The sequence below is a fragment of the Puma concolor genome, chromosome B2 (assembly GCF_028749965.1).
Source record: "Puma concolor isolate L17-30 chromosome B2, mPumCon1.1.hap2, whole genome shotgun sequence".
NCBI classification, from domain to species: Eukaryota; Metazoa; Chordata; class Mammalia; order Carnivora; family Felidae; genus Puma; species Puma concolor.
This window is the reverse complement of record NC_141671.1, coordinates 99,792,208-99,813,796: the sequence shown is the minus strand read 5'-3', so window position 1 is coordinate 99,813,796 and position 21,589 is coordinate 99,792,208.

Here is a 21,589-nt window from a genome sequence, read left to right as displayed (position 1 = left end):
GTCTCCAGATGACTTTCCCAGCAGGGATGCAATTGGCTTAGGCTCCACTCCCCCATTCACTAGAGGCTACTTTAAGACCCAACCTGGGTGGAGGTCCCTGGGTGGCTTATTCAGGTGATTGTCTGTCTGGCTCTTGATCTCGGTTCAGGTCACAATCTCACGATTGGCATCTGGCTTAGCACTAACAGCGTGGAGCCTGCATGGGATTCTCTCTCTCCCTCTCTTTCTGCCCCTCCCCTGCTCTCTCTCTCTCTCTTAAAATAAATAAATAAATAAATAAACATAAAGAAAAAAAGACACCACCTGGACAGAGGTGAGCAGGAAGTGGGGAGAAGAGAAGCCAGGAGATGGAGCTCTTCTTCCTGGATTTGAATAGCCTTGAGCTTGCTGTGCCTGGGCTACGATTAAAGCAGCCCATGCAGGTCACTCCTGGGTTCTTCATAGTTTCCCATTAATGAAGATCTCTCTCCAAGGGAACTCTTCAGGTGGATGTAGAGATATCCACCGCTTGCTTACAACTCCTCCTCTGACCCTAGAAATCCAGGGTTTACTCCAGCCCCTTGAGATGGGTCCCAAGACAGCACCACATCTTGTCCAAGAAAAACAACAGACATCTCTTTCCCTGGTGACTCTGAGAGTGAGAGGGCAGGCACATCCTAATGCAGCCTCCTGTGGCCCCCCATGCTGTCATAGGGTGGAGCTTTAGCTTTCCCTGAGTAAGTCAGACTCCAGTCTTCTAGACTACCTAACTGCAGTCTCTTGTAAACCCCTCTGGGAAGTCCTCCCACTGGGTTTGAGATGAAGGAGTTGGCACCCCACACTATTCTCCAAAGAAATTTCCTCACCCATCCTCCCCACACATTCTCTAGCTTCTCATGTTTAGCTTCAGCCTGGACACTTGGGTCCAAGGAGTCTATATAATTCCCTATAACTTGCCCTATGGAGACTCTGCCTTACCTTTACTTTGGGACTGGTGATTATTCAATTACCATCTCAGCTGAAACTGCAGTTTAAGAAGCTGTGGTGCAGCCAATTGCTAACTATGGTTTTGCACCCAGGGTCTTGGTATAAAATACACAAGAAAGCTCACTCCTGGACCCTGAAGCCAGCCAACTCAGATAGACAGGAAAATGTCTGCCAGACAGATTAGAACAATTGAAAAGAGTGACAAGGGAAGACTTTTAGGAAGAAATTATTTAAAGCAATAAAGCTGCCCAGATTATCTCACTGAAAGACATGACATGAGAAAATATTGAGGCTATCATAGCAATGGACTGTTATACTGACCTGGCTATTCCTACATGGCTACCTGATGGCTATTTAACAGAATCTGACATAATTAAATTTGCAAGTGGAATTATTTTAGACACAAAATTGCTATTTTTTACACCTTAGAAAGATTAAAGGGGAAAACAAAATATTAACTGTAAGTACCTGACATTTATAAAGCATTTTATAATTTCCAAATTGCATCTATTTGAAGCATTTCATTTTCATTGCATTATTTGGAGTTTACAATTAGCCTGAGAGGTGATTAGTTCTGGGATTCTTATCCCAATTTGAAACTGGCCAAAATTGAAGTTCAGGAAGGTAAGTGATCTGATCTGCCCACTGCCACAGAGCTAGTAAAGTGACCTAAGACCTGGTGTTTTTGATGCCCAGTCCCATGTGCCACCTGTCATTGTACACAGATAAATGCAATTTTTCAGGCTGACGCCTCTGAGAGGCACTGAGAGGTACTTCCTAGGCTGCTGAAACAGTTAAGATATGCTGTTCATTTTCTCCTTTCATTTATCTCTGAGTACATCCTGTGTAGGGCTATAGGGATCAAGAGGAACTTAAGAATCTTTACATTCACTTGAAAATGCCTGTTGGACTTTTGGATTTTGAGTTAAGATGAGAATTACACAGGTGTTGGGATGGGTAATAATGTTATCTTACACACTCTACGATGCAAAAATGCAACAAGATATTGAACTCCTGCTTTTATCCACAGGCTACCAGTGGATTTTATGGTTTATATTATAGTGTCCATCACACACATCTCATATTTAATATCTGTAAGTTTGTCTTGGTTTATATATTAGGTATATTCTTGAAAAGATGCATGTTAAATAAATACTTCCCTAATGCTCACAATTCCCCCAGTGATTTTTATGACATAACAGAGATGGACTCCCGGGGTGGGGGCGGGGGGGACTGCTTCTGGCATGGAATAAAAATCACGAATTTAGAACTCTAACATTCACTTCAAGACACTTTCTGCTGTTGTCAATATGGGATCTTGGAGCTTTAATTATATTTATCACATAATTTCTGTGAGGAGTTCATCAAATTGATAGCCTGTGCAATCTCTGCATACAAATTTCAAGGTACAAATACATTGAAATGCAACTTGGTGGAAATTTACAATGCAATGAAAATTAACTAACTTCAGTGGAACTGCATAACTACAAGACTGTGGAATGGTGCTAAAATTTATCAGCTGAAAAAAAAACTACATGAAAATTCTCTATTTAATGGGGCTCAGCTTTTACCTGTGCATCTTAAGTGTTACTTTGCCTTTAAGCACATCATTCCCACCCGAGCAGCCCTACCACCCTAGGCCATGTTCTCAGAAGTAGTCAAGTCAAATTGTTGCTGGGGATGCTAATGAATGAGGGTTCATTTAATTACCAGTTTATTACAAAGAATTTCTAACTACTTAGGATTTCATTGGAGGAGAGAGTGTTCTAGTTTTCAGGGATTGAGTCAGTAGGAGTCAGTCTTTTCTTAAGTTCATTTATTTATTTTGAGAGAGAGAAAGAAGGAAAGAGAGAGTGGACACACAGGGAGGAGGGGCAGAGAGGGAGGGAGAGAATCCCAAGCAAGCTCCATGCTCAGCGTGGAGCCCCACACGGGGCTTGATCCCATGATTGTGAGATCATGAACTGAGCCAATATCAAGATGCTCAATGGACTGAGCCGCTCAGGCGCCCCTGAGTCAGTAGGAGTCTTACGTCTGAATTGCTTCATCTTAAATTGCCGACTGATATGTTGAAAGAGACCTACTAAGACCAGAAAGCAACTTTTTTTTTTTTTTTTTTTTTTTTTTAGGTCATCCTCACCTGTGAGACTGCTTAGATTACTAAGATTACTAAGTGAGCATGCCTGGGAGCTTGGGCCTGCAAATGACAGAATGCCCCATCCAAAGTAGCTTAAATACCAAGGACATTTATTATTTTAACAATAAATCTCAGGGAGCCTGGGTGGCTCAATCGGTTAAGCATCCAACTTTGGCTCAGGTCAAGGTTTTATGGTTCATGAGTTCAAGCCCTGCATCTGGCTCTGTGCTAACAGCTTGGAGCCTGGAGCCTGCTTCAGACTTCTATCTCCCGCTCTTTCTCTGCCCCTCCCTCACTCTCACTCTGCTTCTCTCTGTCTGCCCCTCCCTCGCTCACACTCTGTCTCTCTCTCTCAAAAAATAAACATTAAAAAAATTTTTTTAATAAAAAAAAAAAAACAATAAATCTCAAAGCAGGCTGCTTCAGTATTGTTCCTGCAACTCAGGGATGGCATTAAAAACTATCAGTAATGCCTCCCCACATGGTCACAAGATGGCTGTGGCAGGACTAAGCTGTGCATTCTCACATGATAGCATCTCAAAACAGGGAAGACAGAGTAGCGGCAGGGCACGGCCCTCTCCATGTACATCTCTTTACATGGGGGAAAGGAAAATTTTCCCAGAAGCCTCTTAGCTGTGTTGTCCTTACATCTTGCTGTCCAGAACTGTGTCACATGCCCACAGTGCCAGTTCCTGCCAGAGACGAATGGATCACTATTACTATGATTGATTTACATCAGTCAATGTTCATCCCCTGGGGTTTGGGGCCTCCTGGGGGATTCCATCTTCTCTGCACACTTTGCTGCCACAACCTGAACCAAATGGGAGTTCTTTCCAGCATCTGTTGGGTTAGATGCTGACATCAGCTGCAATGGCCTGGGTGAACTTAACCTAGTGAAGAGTGTCTCCTTTTTTTTTTTTTTTTTTAATTAATTTTTAAATTAACTTTATTATTTTTTTTATTTATTATTTAGTATTTTGTGAGGGAGAGACAGAACACAAGCAAAGGAAGTGCTGAGAGAGAGGGAGGGAGAGAGAGAGAGAATCCCAAGCAGGCTCCTCACTGCCAGCGCAGAGCCCAACATGGGGCTTGAACTCATGAACCATGAGATCATGACCTGAGCCAAAATCAACAGTTGGAAGCTTAACCTACTGAGCCACCCAGGTGCCCCAAGAGTATCTCCTGATAAGAGATTTTGAAGGCTACTCATTCTGATTGGAAGGAGAGAGCTGAAAGTAACACCAAGGCCGGATACCCTAGTCTGGTGTTAACTCCCAAAGTGAGGCCATGGTCCCTGGTCTCACCACTGCTCAATCTTAGCTGCCGTTTAAATTACCCTGGGAGCTTCCAAAGCCATCTCTGCCCAGCACCCCAGATGTTCTGATTCCATTGCAGGAGAAGGGAGCACAGGGGAATGGGTTTTGCAGTTTTTAGGGCCGTGGAAAATGCTGGAATGTGCAGCAGCCAGCATGGAGAAACCCAGCCTTAGGGAAGACCAGAGCTCTCCTACCTGAGGGCCTCAGCCAGGACCCAAGAAGAAGCAGGGATGTAAAAAGAATCCTTGGCTTTCAGAGCAAAAAGATTAGTACTCAGCATGACCAGAGATGAAAGAATGGATCTCACCAACTCTCATGCTATCCTCGGTATCCCTCCCTTCTGTTTCACTGCCATCTTGGGCACTTTTTAGATCTACTCTCCAACTAGGCCCCGTTGATCCCACTCTATTCTCCACCTGCTCCAAGGCCACCCTACATCTGGCTCTGTGCTAGCAGCTTGGAGCCTGGAGCCTGCTTCAGACTTCTGTCTCCCGCTCTCTCTCTGCCCCTCTCTCACTCCACCACCAAAGTAACTGTCATGAACCACATTCCTGGATGTGCCTGTCTCTGCTCACAAGCTCTCAGTGTCTGCCTGTTGACCGCCAAATTAAATCCCAGATCCTCTGCAATCTGTACTACAGCCTATACTTCTGCCTTATTATGATAACTAGGATTACTTTGACGGTTCTAACAGACCCTGTGCTAGGTGCTTTGATGACTTTAAACCAGTAAATCTTTCAATACTAAAAGCACAAGTATTATCCTCACTTTACATGCAAGAGAATTGAGGTTTAGTGCCCTCACCTGCTCAGGTCACATGGGTAGTAAAAATGGTGGATCTAGGCGTCAAGCCCAGTTGGTCTGACTCTGAAGGCCATATCCCTACACACACCATGTGCTCAGCCAGACTGACTACTGCCACTGCCTGGACTCTCCCTGCATCTCCCCACCTTTGTGCCTTGGCTTTGGATGGTGCCTCTCTCTTCGAAACCCCAGGCACTCAGCCATGATGTTCATGGAACATTGGAAGTATTGCAAGGAGGCACTTACCTTGGAGTAGTCCATAGGAGAGACAAAGAAGATGAAATATATCTGCCCATTCCCTCCTGCCTCCTGTTTTCCACCGGTCAAGTTCATGGTGGATCCAGTCAAGACACTTCTGTGGCTTTCTATACAACACCCCACAGCCCAGAAAGAAGAGCAGTACCTAGGATTGGGGATGGCTCAGAGGGTAAAGGCAGAAAGCCTGGGCTGCACGGGGAAGTAGAGTGAGAGGGGAGTATGCTGGTCTGTGAGGTCTGGGAGAGGGTGGAGGACTGAGGCCACACCAGGGCCCAGAGCAGATAAGGCGGTTTGAGGCGGGCAGTGAGAGGTGTGCTTTGGTAGAAAGAGCCCTGAGCTGAGAGTCAGGAGACCTTAATTCAACTGCTGCTTCTGCCGTCATTCAGCTGGGTGACTGTGGGCGCATCACCTAATAGCTGCAGTTTTCTCACCTGTGAGATATGGAGGTTGAACTAAACGACCCCCAAGAGACAGCCAAGCTCTAGAATTCTCCAGAATGGGACAGGCTATAGTCAGAGAGGGGACTGAGGGTTAGAGATTTGGGAGGTGGCTCAGTTGTGAGAGCCAAAGGAGGTCCAAGGTGTGGCCTGGCTGGCCGCTGCCCTGGAGAAAGTCAGGGTGATGGGAGGCACTGACGGAGAGGGAGCAGGGGAAGAGAAGAACCGGACCTGTCAGTAGTGTGCTCCTCAAGACTCTTGTGCTATGCTAACACCTGTGTACTGGGGCCACCCTACAGAGCCTTCAGCCCCCAGGGCTTGGGACACCAGGAGAGATAGGCCTCCTGTTTCTCCTGGGTGATGGCAGCAGTGGGTTGCCCTGAGAAGGAACCCTCTAACTAGTGTGGAGACCCTGTGGGCTTAGAGAGGGCCACCCAGGATTTTGCCATTTCTTGGAGCTCGCAAATTTAGCTTTTTTTTTTTCTTAAAACAATATGCTTACACACTATTGAGTTATCAGCCCAAGAATGTATTCTCTTGGCAATATGACAGGAAGGAAATTTAAATAGAGGAAAACAAAGTGTAATTTAACTGTGGGAATTCGGGTGGTCAAGGAAATATGGAGTCCAGCTTGAGGTTTAAATATTCAGACAGGAGGAATCCCAGAAGGTCCTAAATCTAACTGAAAGTATTTGGGCTTCTTTTTTTTTTTTTTTTCTTTAATGTTTATTAATTTTTGAGAAACAGACAGAGTGTGAATGGGGGAGGGGCAAAGAGAGAGGGAGACACAGAATCCAAAACAGGCTCCAGGCTCCAAGAGTCAGCCCAACGCTGGGCTCAAACTCATGAGTTTGAGATCATGACCTGAGCCGAAGTCAGACACTTAACCGACTGAGCCACCCAGTCGCCTCAAACGTGTTTGGACTTCTGATAGCAACATCTTTAAGAGCTAAAGATATTAAGCACACATGTTCTCTGGGAAGAGAATAGTCATGATTCTTTATGCTATTCAGACAAAAGGTATTAGATAAATAGGTGTATACAATATTATCTACCAAGAATGCAAAAGTAATAGCCACAAAAAAATTAAAACCTCATAATAATCACTTGTGCACTCACAAAACACTTTTCTTCATCAGAGCTCAAAACACATTTCATAGAACTAAATACACACACATACGCACACACATGTGAAACAGAGGAAATCTGAATATGGTGATGGACTGAATCCATGTCAATATCCTGGCTGTGATATTGTGCTATGTAGTTCTGCAAAAGGGCACCTTTAGGGAAGCTGAGCAAAGCGTGTGTGGGACTTCTCAGCACCTCTCTGTATTATTTCTTACAACTGCATGTGAATCCACAGTGATCTCAAAAGAAAAAGTTTAAAATAAGCTGCTTCACTCTCACTTCCTATGTCATTTCCGCAAGGCTCCTAGATGCCAACGTAGAGGACATAGAAATCGGGAAATAAACAGGATGATTATTCCACGATGAAGTCTGGATAAAACAATTTCTGTCTGGAACTTGGAAAGCAGTGGATTGGCCTTAACTGACCAAGAAAAGTGGATTTCAGCACTGAAAACCTCAGTGAAATTATTGTTTCTTGACGTTTTCAAAGTTCACACCCAGAGATTGTTAAAATGAACAGTGTGTCAATCACAGGGTTTTTTTTTAAATTTTATTTTTAAAACTTTCAGCTTTATTGAGTTATAATTGGCTTATATATATATTTTTTAATATCAGTGTCACAGTTCTTATTAGGGTATAGAAAGAAACAAACTTTTCAGTTTTTAAACCATGTTTGATTTGGGGAGTTCAGACTCAAACGAAGAGAAGGAATTTTTGGCATAGACAGCAGTGTTCAAAGCAGCTCATTTTCTATCAGGAGTGGAGACCCCCTCCCTGGCTCCACCAGGCCCCCCGCTGCTCTCTGCCCATTGGCTGCAGCTGTTCCAGGCCCCACACTGGTCCTATGTCCCTCTTAAGCTGCTGGGGCCACGCCCCCAGTCAAGCCTGGCTCACCACTCCACGCACCACCTCCTGCCTCGGCCTAGCACCCACATTAAAGCACTGCCAGGCTTTGCACTAAGTGGCTTAAGTTCTTAAGCCATGTGACTGCATCTTGTACCAGCTGGTCTCCTAGAGCAGCTCCAGACGGAGGGCACTGCGGTTCTCCAGCCAGAAGCCACCCTGAGGTCATGAGTGGCTTCGAGGAAAGCTCATCCTGAAGGGAGCAGCATCATTTCATGTTCCCCAAGCACTCAGTACAGGAGTCCTACGCTGACACATAGTCCTTGCTTTCAAGCAGCTTACCAAGAAGAAAGATCCATGCCTCTGCAGAATGTTTTAAGAGATGCTCCAAACCATGTCTTTTTGGTTACTGTGTTTTTCACCCTATATTATGCTTTTTGTGCATTTGGGTCACAGAGAGGAGAGCCCCGAGAAGAGTAGAATAGGAATGCTAAGCTCGGGTAAGCACCTGAGAGCAGAGATCTTGTCCTCTTGCTCACTTTTGGGTATCCTCACTACAGGCATGGTGGCTGGAGCATGTGGATGGTCAATATTTTTTGAATAAGTGAACAAATGAATGTGGGCTTGAGGACATGATATTCAGGGTCAGCATATCATAATATGTAGCCCTTATGAGCCAGGATATCTTTCCATTGACAGTCACCCTTAGCCTCCTGCCAGTTATTTCTAGGCATGCCCATGGCTCTGCCGTCTCACCTGTGCTTAGAAACAAGCCTGCTCATGCTTCCCAACTCCCATCATCTCAAGGGCCCCTTGCTGCCCCAGCCACGGGAGCCCTTCCTTCAGGAAAGTATGGTTCTGCCATCTTCCCCACTGGTGCCACTCTGGGGTGGGGCAGGCTCCCCCGATTCTGTGCACACCTGTCGCAGAGCCCTGGGGCAGCAATGCTTCTGCCCAGAGTCTGACACAGCCACTCACAGGCAGCACCCTCAGCTTCTCCCTTGCACCTCCCTCGAGGAGCTCAAAACCAGTCCACAGGCCCGGCTAAGGGTCAGACTCTCCTCCATCTCTCTCACTTCCCTCTCACTCCATTTTTTTCCCTCCCCACACCAAAAAACTCCTTCCTTTTACACCAGCCAGAGCCAATGATGCTCCTGCAAATAAGTACCTGGCCACCAGCCTCCCAGATCTATACTCAGCAGAGTGCCGGTATGAACTATCCAGGAAAGAGCCCTGGGCTCAGGGCCTGGGGTCCAAGGGCAAGCCTCACATCTTTCTTTCTTTCAACCACTTGGTAATGTGGGAGAAAGCATGGGAGCTCTGTGGCCTTCAGTTCCTGGGTCTGCTAAATAAAATGGGTTTTATCAGTCTATGGTCCCATGGGATATATGAAAGAGAAGTGAAGACAAAAGCACAGAAAGGAGACTGAGTGGTGGGAAGTCAACGGTTAGCCAAGAAAGGCATGTCAGGAGGGTTCGTTCTTCTGGGCACTGAGTGGAAACAGCCCACCCAGAAGCTAACCACGGCAGCTTACGTAGCCAAGTGCAGAGGAAGAAGTCAAAGTCACCTCTTAGGGGAGGTTCACCATTCAGCTTCCAGGAGCTTCTGCAGGTGGGAGAGCAGACGTGGCTCTTTGTGCAGTCATACAAGATGGCTGGCCACACTCCAGGTTTTTGGTTTTTTTTTTCTTCTTTTATTGCTTGTGCTTTCGGTGTCATACCTAAGAATCCATTGCCAAATCCAAGGTCATGAAGATTTTCTCCTCTTTTCTTTTTTTTTAAATGTTTATTTTTGAGGGAGACGGAGTGTGTGTCTGTGAATGGGGGTGGGGCAGACAGAGAAGGAGAGAGAGGATCTGAAGCAGGCTCTGTACTGACAGCAGACAGCCCAATGTGGGGCTCTAACTCACAAACCTTGAGATCATGATCTGAGCCAAAGTCAGATGCTTAACTGACTGAACCAGCTAGGCGCCCCTCTCCTATTTTCTTTTAAGAGTTTTCTAGTTTTAGCTCTTTTTTAGATGTCTTCGACCCATTTTGAGTTCATTCTTATATATAATGTAGGTAACAGTCACACTTCATTCTTTTACAGCAGCTATCCAGTTGTCCCAGCTGTTGAGGAAGGGGAAAGGCTTTGAGGCTATAAAACATTGTGCCACTTGAATGTCCTTTGATCCAGGGCCAGGGGAACCACCTGAGTAGAGCGTTTCAAGAAAAGGGGCTGTAAGATCCTCAGGGTGTGAGCTTATCAAAGAGGGCCTCCACTGGAGTTGCATAACACACTGAAGAAACAAAGCCTGCTCCTCCCTCAGCCAGAACAGCTTCAGCAAGACACCTGAGGCTGGCAGGAGGGTGGGGGCAGTGACAGAGAACAGGTGGCTTTTGCACAGCAACAAGGTCAAATTGAGTGGAAGCAGCAGCAATGGTAGCCTGAGGCCACCACGGGGTGGAGCTGAAGAGGATTCTAAGTGGAAGCATAATAAACAGCCAGGTCACCACTGTGCAGATTTTACCCAGAGGGGCCTCTCCTAGGAGAAGGAAGGATTTTGAGGACGTGAGTTTCAGCATTTCCACTGGTGGGCCCTCGGAGCCAAAAACTATTTTTGTTACTTTTTGCCTGTCCGCCCCCAAGAGGGCACAGCCTGGAAAAGCAAGAGTTACAATTAATTTCCCTTTTCAAAGTGTGGTTCAAAAAAGAACATTCTGTTTCCAGGATCTGGGAAATTCTATACTAGCATTCAAAATTAAGCCACATTTGCCAGAATATAAATTTCTTTCAATGGCAATTTTTTTTTTTAAGTGACTGCTAATGTCTATAGTGGAGAAAATAAGAAAAAAAAAAAAGGAGGAGTAATTTATCTGGAGAAGAGCAGTTTTATTTTTGGGAAGGGATATCCGAGAGAACCTATGTAGTTCTGTAATATTAATCTATTTTAAATGTTTCAAATGCCAAAAATACAGTTTGCGTTCACGCCTATGAATTCGGTGAATGTTTTCCATTATGCACTAAGCAGAAAATTTGAAATTAAATGTACAGCAATGTTCAGACAAATTGAAGAAATCCCCTCCCCCAGGCCATCCTTTGACATAAGTAGGACAATCCAATATAATAACTCTCTAAAAGGATTAATTCTGCCTAAAACCAGCTCCTGAAAAAAACCACATGGCACTGTCTGAAACATTCTTGATAATGTGCACATCTTTATTATATTTGCAATCCACGAGCCCGGTGCTCACTCTGTCTTAGAACATTCTATGACAATATTGAATGAGGGACTCTACACTTGGAATCATAGGAAAACCTCAACAATAATTAAAACCTACAAAATAGAAGAGCAATAATGTTCCATTCTGCTTCTATTAAATTAATAAAAGATTTAAAACATACCCATTGCTGGAGATGGTGTAGTAAAACTGGTCCACACGTACATTTCTTTTTTTTTTAATTTTTTTTAATGTTTATTTATTTTTGAGAGAGAAAGACAGAGCATGAGTGGGGAAGGGGAAGAGAGGGAGAGGGAGGCACAAAATCTAAAGCCTCAGGGCTCCAGGCTCTGAGCTGTCAGCAGAGAGCCCTATGCGGGGCTCGAACTCAGAAACGGCGAGATCATGACCTGAGCTGACAGTGATCGCTTAACCCACTGAGCCACCCAGGTGCCCCTCTACATGTACATTTCTGATGGCAATACAAAACAGCAACTTTAGGCAAATGCATTCAAAATAGTCATGTGACTCAGTGACTTGCATTATTCGAAAGGAGCACAATGTTTTATACCTGTTTAATATCAAATTAAAATAAGAATGTTTATAAGCTGGCAGCCTCCTAAATATCTAGTAGGGGTAGTTGGTGGTTAGGTAAACTATGTTGAACTCAGTGAATATAAAGGCCCAGTGGGGATATGCAAATAATGCAATGTTAAGAGGCACAAGTGACCCTGTCAAGGCCAGGAGACAGAATCATAAAAGCGGTTCCTTCTGTTACTGGAAGTTGCATTCGCTTCCATGATTTTTTTTTTTTTCTTAATAAAAATGTGAAATACATTGCAAGGGAGCTTCATTTCCTTTTAGTTATTTGTAAGAGGATACAAAATTGAGCATATACAGTACCTCAGTTTTTTAAATTGATGCTTGGCTTGACTTGGTTAGACTGGTCTGTGATCTCTTTGGGATTAAGTTACACCTACCCATTAGGCAAAGGGGAAAAATTCTCAGGGTGTGAAGCCATTCATCGGAAACACTAAAGGAGAGAAGTAGGAAGAGCAGATTTCCAGAGAAAGGTAAAAGTCCTCGGGTCATCCCAAAGGAAGCCAGGTTGGGCAACAGGACACCACTTCTGGGGCGTTGTTTACCTTTCCTTCTCTGTAAGTGGGGTACCCCCAACAGAATACAGCCCGCTGGTATTTTATAATGCCAAGCACATATTGATCCCCTACTGCAGTAGACATGGTTTGCCCACCCAACAGCATCCTTCACTTCTTCCTTGCAGAGTTCCTAGTAGCGAACAACAGAACCAACTCAAGCTAGTTTAAGCCGGAAAGGAATTTATTTAGGAACGTAGGGAGCTTATGAAATCCCAAGGAGGGCTGGAAACTCAGGCTTGAAAGCTATATAACCTGGAATAGTACCCAAATTAAACCACCAAACTGCTCCAGTGGAGACCAAGGGCCATTGCTGCCTATAACATGGATGCAATGCGCAGAATGTTCCCACGCAGTTGTCTCTGAAAAACACCCTGCCTTTCTGCAATGCTCCTTCACCTTCACTAGAAAAAGGATCCTGCCTGGCACCTAATTCCTTGCTTTGTTCTGTTCTGAATTTAAGACTTATGTAGGTGTGTCTTATTAGTGGAGTTCAGGTAGCATACACGTAACCCAAACATACCTGCCTACTGGTGAGTTTTGCTTCCATCTTAGGTAGGCGGGACTCTTAATGGGGGAAATTTCTCAAATGCAGGGAGCCATAAATATGACAAATGCCCATAAAACTTTACCCAACTTTGTCTAGGTGGACAAAAAACTTTTTTAACTAAGCCAGTTGTGGAAATTCCATTCTCCTTGATGCAAAAGAGGCATATGACCCACTTCTGACCAATAAGGCATGGAGAGACATCTGTTGAGGGACTTCTGAAAAAGGTTTCTTAGCTTTTAAAAAGAGACACAAGGACATAATAATCCCCTTGTTCTGCCTCTGGATAGTGGTGTGTGAGGATTTGGAGCCTGGAGCTACTGTAGCCATCTAGTGACTGACATAATTAAAATGGCAGAACCGAAAGATGGAATTAATCTAAATCCTTAATAATGTTACTTAGCTACTGACTCAACCAACCCATCTTATCTCCAGATTACTTGTTATGTGAAATAATACTTTTCCGTATTATGGAATTGAGGCTTTCCTTACAGCTCCAAGGACCCTGATCTACCCACTCTGTCCAGTGTTGCAAGGATGGCTGAGAGAAACAGGAACATAGTCATGACTATCTTTGGGGGCTGGCGGAGCCTGAGGATGTTACCAGTGAAAATGAAATGATAGGTAACATGTGGCCATATTAAAAGCGTTCCTTCTAAACAGCTTTCCCTCTCAGAAGTAGACTCAGTATCCACACCCCTTCTGCAACAGCACCGTATTTCCTTTTGTGAAATTTCATTTCCTCCATTATGTTCAGTAACTGGAGACAGCCTGTCCTATCACGAAGAAGGCTGAAGGAGTTCCTGGAGGTTCTTTCCGGCAGAAACCTCCTGTTACTCCCCAGAGCAGCCAGGGGCGGACTCAAGACCTAAGTTCAGTCAATTACACTCTTTCCCTCAAGACTTTACATCTCCAGCCAAGTGACTCAAGGACAGAATATAGCAGTGGGTGTTTATTCATTTCAGAAAACTCCCACTCCAGTGCTACTATCCGGCCAGGTCTGCTGAGTTGTTCCTGATCCCTGGTTACCCAAAGCTGCCCTGGAGGAATATCTGTTCTGTTTCTAAAACCACCATGTTCCCAGGAAACAGAGATTTCAAAAACCCCCAGCAGCCCAGCCAGAGACATTCCAGTGTGAAAGCTTACACACTTGAAGAAAATCTAAATTAGAGCCTTGTGAGAAGTCAGTTCAACAATTCTACCTCTTTCTCTAAGGATTGCTTCAGTGAATTTATATGGAAATATTCTTTATACATGGAATCCATCCTGTTTCTTCTTCTTGCTCCCACCCCAAAATTGGGACTTGTAAATTATGAAATAAAAAGGCTGGTATAAAACAAACTGCTAAACTTAAAATCATCAAGAAGCATAAACAGACGAATCAACTATTCATGAAACATTTATGTTTATAAATTTCAGGGAATGTTGGTATCCCAGATCTTTTTTGGAAAGTTGACAATTATCTGAAATATTTTTTTAAGTATTTTATTTCCAGGAACTGTGACAGTGAGTCCCGTGTGACATCTAAGGGCAAGAGAAATAAATATTTAGTATATGGAGGAAAAAGGAAAACATTTCATTTCTTCATTTGGAACTTTTACTTGCATAAATATTTTTAAATTGTGGCAAACATAACATAACATAACATAAAATTTAACATCCTAACCACTTTTAAGTGTTGTAGTTCAGTGGAATTTTTAAAATCAGAAAATTTAATGTTTTGGGTTTATTAAATACATTCTCATGCAGTTTGCTAACATAAAGACTTGTGAATTTTCTGATAAAATCAGATTCTGGAGTCTGCTCTCTGAGGAAATGTTAGTTATAAAGCTCAATACACTTTCTTGTAGAGTTCCAGCCTTCCTGTGATCCCTTCTATTTCTGAACATGGAAACAAATGAAGATGATCCAAGAAATAAAGAGAAATGCATTCCTGATGCAAGCCACTTAATTTCTTATTTTTAACCTCCAGCTAGTTAAAAATAATAGAGGGGCACCTGGGTGACTCAGTCGGTTAAGCAACTGACTCTTGATCTCAGCTCAGGTCTTGATCTCAGGGGTGTGAGTTCAAGACCCATGTTGGCCTCCATGCTGGGTGTAAAGCCTATTTAAAAAATAAGATAAAATAAAAAATAAAAAAAATAAAAATACTAGAGAATGTTCAGTGGGTCTTGCTATAGCCAAAAGGAATTACACATTGACTATTATATTTTTAAAACTTTGTTATGGAAAATTTCCAATGTATACAAAGCAAACAGAACAGTATCATGAACCCCCAAGTTCTCAACCCACAGCTTCAACAATTATTAATATTCTGCCAAAATTGCTTCATGTATATCTTTATCCCCCACTCCACCAATTATTATAATTTTTGCTGTTCATTTTTGAAAGTAATTTCAGCACATTAAAATATACAAATGTTAACTGTACAATTTTGACAAATGAATACTCCCACATAACCTGCATCTCTATCACAATGGAGAACATTTCATTTCCCCCAGAGAGCTCCCTCATGTCTCCTCCTTGGAGACAGCCACTGGTTTGGCTTTTCCACTTTGGGTTATCTTTGTCTGTTCTAGATCTTCACATAAATGGAACCATACTCTTTTGAATTTTCCTTCTTTCATTTACCATAATGTTTGGGAGATTCATCTATATTTTTTTTACTCTTTTTTTAAGTTTATTTTTTACTTATTTTGAGGGAGGGGGAGGGCAGAGAAAGAGAGAATCCCAAGTAGGCTTTGTGCTATCAGCTGGACTGGAACTAAGAACAGTGAGAGCATGACCTGAGTTGAAACCAAGAGTTGGACGCTTAACCAACTGAGCCTTCTAGGTGCCCTAGTTCATCCATATTTTTGAGTAAATCCTTCGTTATTATTGCTGAGCAGTATTTCAGGGTGAGAATATTGGTTCTTACAGTGGAAGAACCATAGTAAGATGGGTCTTACTATCTGATTGAGGGCATGGATTTGCTTCCAGCTTGACTGTTGAGGAAAAGGCTGCTGTGAACATTCTTGTACAAATGGTGTGTGTGTGTAAGTTTTCATTTCTCTTGGGTAAATAAATATGTAGGAATGGAATTGCTGAGTAAAAGCGTAGCTCACTGTCAAGCCATTTTCCAAGTGATTGTACTATTTTATAGTCCAACATATATATCCAACATTATACATCAACATATGAAGGTTCCAGTTACTCCACATCCTGGCTAACATTTAGCTTTATTGATCCTCTAAATTTTAGCCATTCTGATGGATATAGTGTGGTATCTCATTGTGGTTTTAGTTTCCATTTCCCTGGTGACTGACGAGGTTAAGTACTTTTTCACATGCTATTTGTTGTGTGTCTTCATTTTTGTGAAATGTCTGTTCAAGTATTTTTCCTTTTCTTTAATAAATTATGTTGTTCATTTTTTAAATTATGGAGTTGTAAGGATTCTTTTATATATTCTAATGTAAGACCTTTGTCAGAACATATTTTATGAATATTTTCTAGTCTGTGCTTTGTCTATTCACTTTATTAATGATGTCTTTTGACAAGCAGAATATTTTAATTTTGATAAAGACTAATTTGTTAATTATTTTCTTTTATGGTTATTACTTTTATTTCCTATCTGAGCAATTTTTGCCAAATCCAAGGATGTAAAGATATTATCTTACATTTTCTTATATGTATTTTTTATTTTAGCTTTTATTTTTTATCTATAGTCCATCTCAAAATAATTATTGTGTATTATGTGAAGGTTCATTTTTCAAGTGTGCATATCCAGTTGTTCAGCACCATTTTGAAAATACTACTCTTTTCCCATTAAATTACCTTGGCACCTTTCTGAAAAATCAATAGACTGTATATGTGGGGCTCTATTTCTGGATTCTATTTTGTTTCATTAATTGTGATGACTATTTCTATGCTAATACCACGCTGTCTTTATTATGTAGCTTTCTAATGTATATCTTTTAGAGTAGCTGTATTAGTTTCTAATGCTGCTGTAACAGATTGCCACAAACTTGGGGGCTAAAAACACTAAATTTAGTCTCTTAAAGTTGTGGAGGTTAGAAGTCTGAGGTGAGTGCTAAGGGCTAAAATCAAGATGCTGTCCAGGCTGTTCCTTCTGGAGCCTCCAGGGGAGAATTCATTGCTCGCCTCTTTCAGGTTCCAAAGGTTGCCAGCATTCTTTGGCTCATGACTATGGCATTCCCATCTCTGCTTCTGAAATGATATCACCTTCTCTGACTCTAATCCTATTGCCCCTCTCACACAAACCTTCAGATTCATCCTGCCAGAACCATCTACAATATTGTCCTATCTCACAATTCTTAATTCGTCTGCAAAGACTCTGGTCAAATAAGGTAGCATATTCACAGGTTCTGGAGATTAGGACATGAACATCTTTAGGGGGCTATTATTTAGCCCACCATGGTAGGTAAGTCCTTTGATCTTATTCAAGAACGTTTTGGTTATTTTAGGTCTTTTCAATTTTTTAAAAACATTTTTGAATGCTTTTTATTTTTTGAGAGAGAGAGAGAGAGAGAGAGAGACAGAGAGCAAGTGGGGGAGGGGCAGAGAGAGAAGCAGACACAGAATCAGAAGCAGGCTCCAGGCTCTGAGCTGTCAGCTCTCTGACTGCAAGATCATGACCTGAGCTGAAGTCAGACACTTCACTGACTGAGCCACCCAGGTGCCCCAGGTCTTTTGCATTTTTATATGCATTTTAGAACCATTTGTCAATTACTATCACAAAAATCATAATCCTGCTGGGATTACAGTTGGGATTCATTGGACCTATTCATTAATTTGGAGGAAAAACTCACCTTAAAAACATCAAATCACCCAACATGTGGACATAGCATACCTTTCTATTCATTTAGGTGTCCCTTAATTTCCCTCAGCAGTGTTTCAGAGTTTGCAGTGCAGAGGTTTTGAACCCACATAAAGGGTCTTTTGCTAAATTTAATGTGAAACATTTTATAATTTGTTACATCAAATAATTTATAAATTACAATAAATTACATCATTTGAGGTTTTCATGGTCTCTTCCAATTATTTTCTGCTACTATATAGAAATACAAATTATCTTTCTTTATAGATTTTTATGAACATCTGCAAATAGGGACAGTTTTGCTTCTTCTTTTCTGACGTTTATTAATTTGAATTTCACATCTTGCTTTATAACGATGGCTAACAGCTCCAGTATAATGTCGAATAGAAATGATAAGAGCAGATATTCCCCAATATCCTAGAGAAAAGTATTCATCTTACAACAATAGTTATGGTATTAGTTGTAGGGTTTTCATAGGTACCCTTCATCAGGTTGAGGATGTTCTGTTTCATTTCAAGTTTTCATGAATGAGTGTTGAATTCTGTCAACCGACTTTTCTATTGATCAACCGTTTGTTATTCTGTTATTACAATGGAATATATTTATTGGAATTTTAAATGGTAACCAATCTTGCATTCTTTGGATAAAATTTTCTTTGTGATAATGGATTATTTAATAGGAATTTTTGTGTCTTGGGGCACCTGGGTGGCTCGGTCAGTTAAGTATCCGACATTCCATCTCAAGTCAGGTCTTGATCTCAGGGTCATGAGTTAGAACCCCACATTGAGCTCCACACTGGGTGTGAAGCCTACTTAAAAGAATTTTTGTGTCTTATATTTGCAAGATATGTTGATCTTTAATTTTCTTTTCTGTTAATGCCTTTGTCGGATTTTGGTACCAGGATTATGGTGGCCTCTAAAGAGTATTTTTCTCCTTGTTTTCTAAAGGATTTTGTATGGAGTTGGTATTATTACTTAATGTATTTTACTTAAAGTTTGTTCAACTACCTCAACGTGTAAGTTTATATCTTTAACTACATTGGAAAGTTCTGACTTACTTCTTCAGATACTTTTTCTTACTGATTCTCTCTCCTTTCCTTCTTGGACTCCAATGATATGTTAGATGATTTGATATTATCCTACAAGTCTATGACTATTTATTTTTCTTCAATTTTTTTTTTCTCTCTGTTCTTCAGATTGGATTGCTATTCGATTACCTTCCAGTTATTAACTCTTTTTTCTGCCAACTCCAATATAATGTTAAATCTATTGAGTGAATTTATTGTTTTAATTGTTACACTTTTCTCCTTTAGAATTTCTATGTGTTTTATTTGTATAGCTAATTTCTCTGCTGAGTTTCACCTTCACCTGTCTGTTTATTATGTATTGTTCTCTTTCACTCCTTGAACATATTTATAAGAGCTGCTTTACTTAAAGTCCTTTTCTACTATTGCAACTTCTCAGCATTAGAATTTATTAATTTTATTTTTCTTGAGTATGGGTTACATTTTCCTGTTTCTCTCACTTTTTAAAATGTGACTTTTTAAAAATGCACACTGGACATTATAAATGATTCAAAACAGGGTCTCTGGATTCTGTTGTGTTACTTTAAAGAGTGATTTTTGTTTTAGCAAGTAGTTAACATTATTGGATCAAACTTCAAGCTTTGCTTTCCCTGTAATGGGAAGCAGCTGAGATTTAGGCTGTTAACTTTGTTTTATTTCCAGCTGCTGTTTTTTCATCAGGGCCCTAAGATTTCTTCACAAGTACATCATCTAATGGTCAGTCTAAGATTTTCTTTTTTTTACAGATTTGGTATTCATTGCATCTAGGTCTCCTTCCCTTCCTAAATCTTTCCTCTCCCCCAAACCCAGCCATTTGACTCCTCAACTTAGTGAGACTGTGGTTGTCTGCTGCCCCTGGAAGAAAGCTGTGCACATATTGAAAAGTTATCAAATGACATGATACTCTGTGTGGAAAACCTGAAAGACCATCAAAAAATTGCTATTCATACATGATTTCAGCAAAGTTTCAGGGTATAAAATTAATGTACAGAAACCAGTTGCATTTCTATACACCAATAATGAAGCAGCAGAAAGAGAAGTCAAGGAATTGATCTCATTTACAACTGCAACAAAAACCATAAGATACCTACGAATAAACCTAACCAAAGAGGTAAAAGATCTGAATGCTGAAAACTATATAACGCTTATGAAAGAAATTGAAGAAGACACAAAGAAATGGAAAAAACGTTTCATGCTCATGGATTGGAAAAACAAATATTGTTAAAATGTCCATACTACTCAAAGCAATATACATATTTAATGCAATTCCTATCAAATAACACCAGCATTCTTCACAGAGCTAGAACAATTTTAAAATTCGACCATAAAATTGAACAAAAGACCCTGGATAGCCAAAGTAATGTTAAAAAAGAAAACCAAAGCTGGAGGTATCACAATTCCGGACTTCAAGCTGTATTACAAAGTTGTAATCAAGATAATATGGTACTAGCACAAATACAGACACATAGATCAAGGGAAAAGAATAGAGAACCCAGAAATGGACCCACAAACCCATGGCCCACTAATCTTTGACAAAGCAGGAAAGAATATCCAATGGAATAAAGACAGTCTCTTCAGCAAATGGTGCTGGGAAAACTGGACAGCAACATGCAGAAGAATGAACCTGGACCACTTTCTTACACCATACACAAAATAAACTCAAAACGGATGAAAGACCTAAATGTGAGAGAAGAAACCATTAAAATCCTATAGGAGAAAACAGGCAGTGACTTCTTTGACCTTAGTAGCAGCAACTTTTTACTAGACATATCTCCAGAGGCAAGGGAAACAAAAGCAAAAATGAACTCTTGGGACCTTATCAAGATAAAAAAGATTCTGCACAGTGAAGCAAACAACAAAACTAAAAGGCAACCGATGGAATGGGAGAAGATATTTGCAAATGGCATACCAGATAAAGGATTAGTATCCAAAATCTATAAAGAACTTACCAAACTCAACACCCAAAAGCCAAATAATCCAGTGAAGAAATGGGCAGAAGACATGAATAGATGCTTTCCCAAAGAAGACATCCAGATGGCTAACAGACACATGAAAAGATGCTCTCAACATCACTCATCATCAGGGAAATACAAATCAAAACCATAATGAGATACCACCTCACACCTGTCAGAATGGCTGAACTGAACAAGTCAGGAAATAACAGATGTTGGTGAGGATGTGGAGAAAAGGGAAGACTTTTGCATTGTTGGTGGAAATGCAAACTGGTGCAGTCACTCTGGAAAACAGTGCGGAGGTTCCTCAAAAAATTAAAAATAGAGCCACCCTACAACCCAGAAAATTGTACTACTAGGAATTTATCCCAAGGATACAAAAAATGCTGATTTGAAGGTATGCATGTACCCCAATGTTTATAGCAGTGCTATCAGAATAGTCAAGTTGTGGAAAGAGCCTAGATGTCCATTGACTAATGAATGCTAATGAATGGATAAAGAAGATGTGGTGTGTATCTGTGTGTGTGTGTGTGTGTGTGTGTGTGCGTGCGTGTGTATACATATATACATACAATCGAATACTACTCGGCGATCAAAAAGAATGAAATCTTGCCATTTGCAACAATGTGAATGGAACTAGAGTGTATTGTACTAAGCATAGTCAGTCAGAGAAAGACAAATACCATATGATTTCACTCATATGTGGAATTTAAGAAACACAACAGATGAACATAGGGGAAGGAAGGAAAAATAAGATAAAAACAGAAAAGGAGGCAAACCATAAGAGACTCTTTTTTTAATATAATTTATTGTCAAACTGGATAATATACAGTGTGTACAGAGTGCTCTTGGCTTTGGGAGTAGATTCCCATGATTCATTGCTTACATACAACACCCAGTGCTCATCCCCACAAGTGCCCTCCTCAATCCCCATCACCCATTTTCCCCTCTCTCCCAACCCC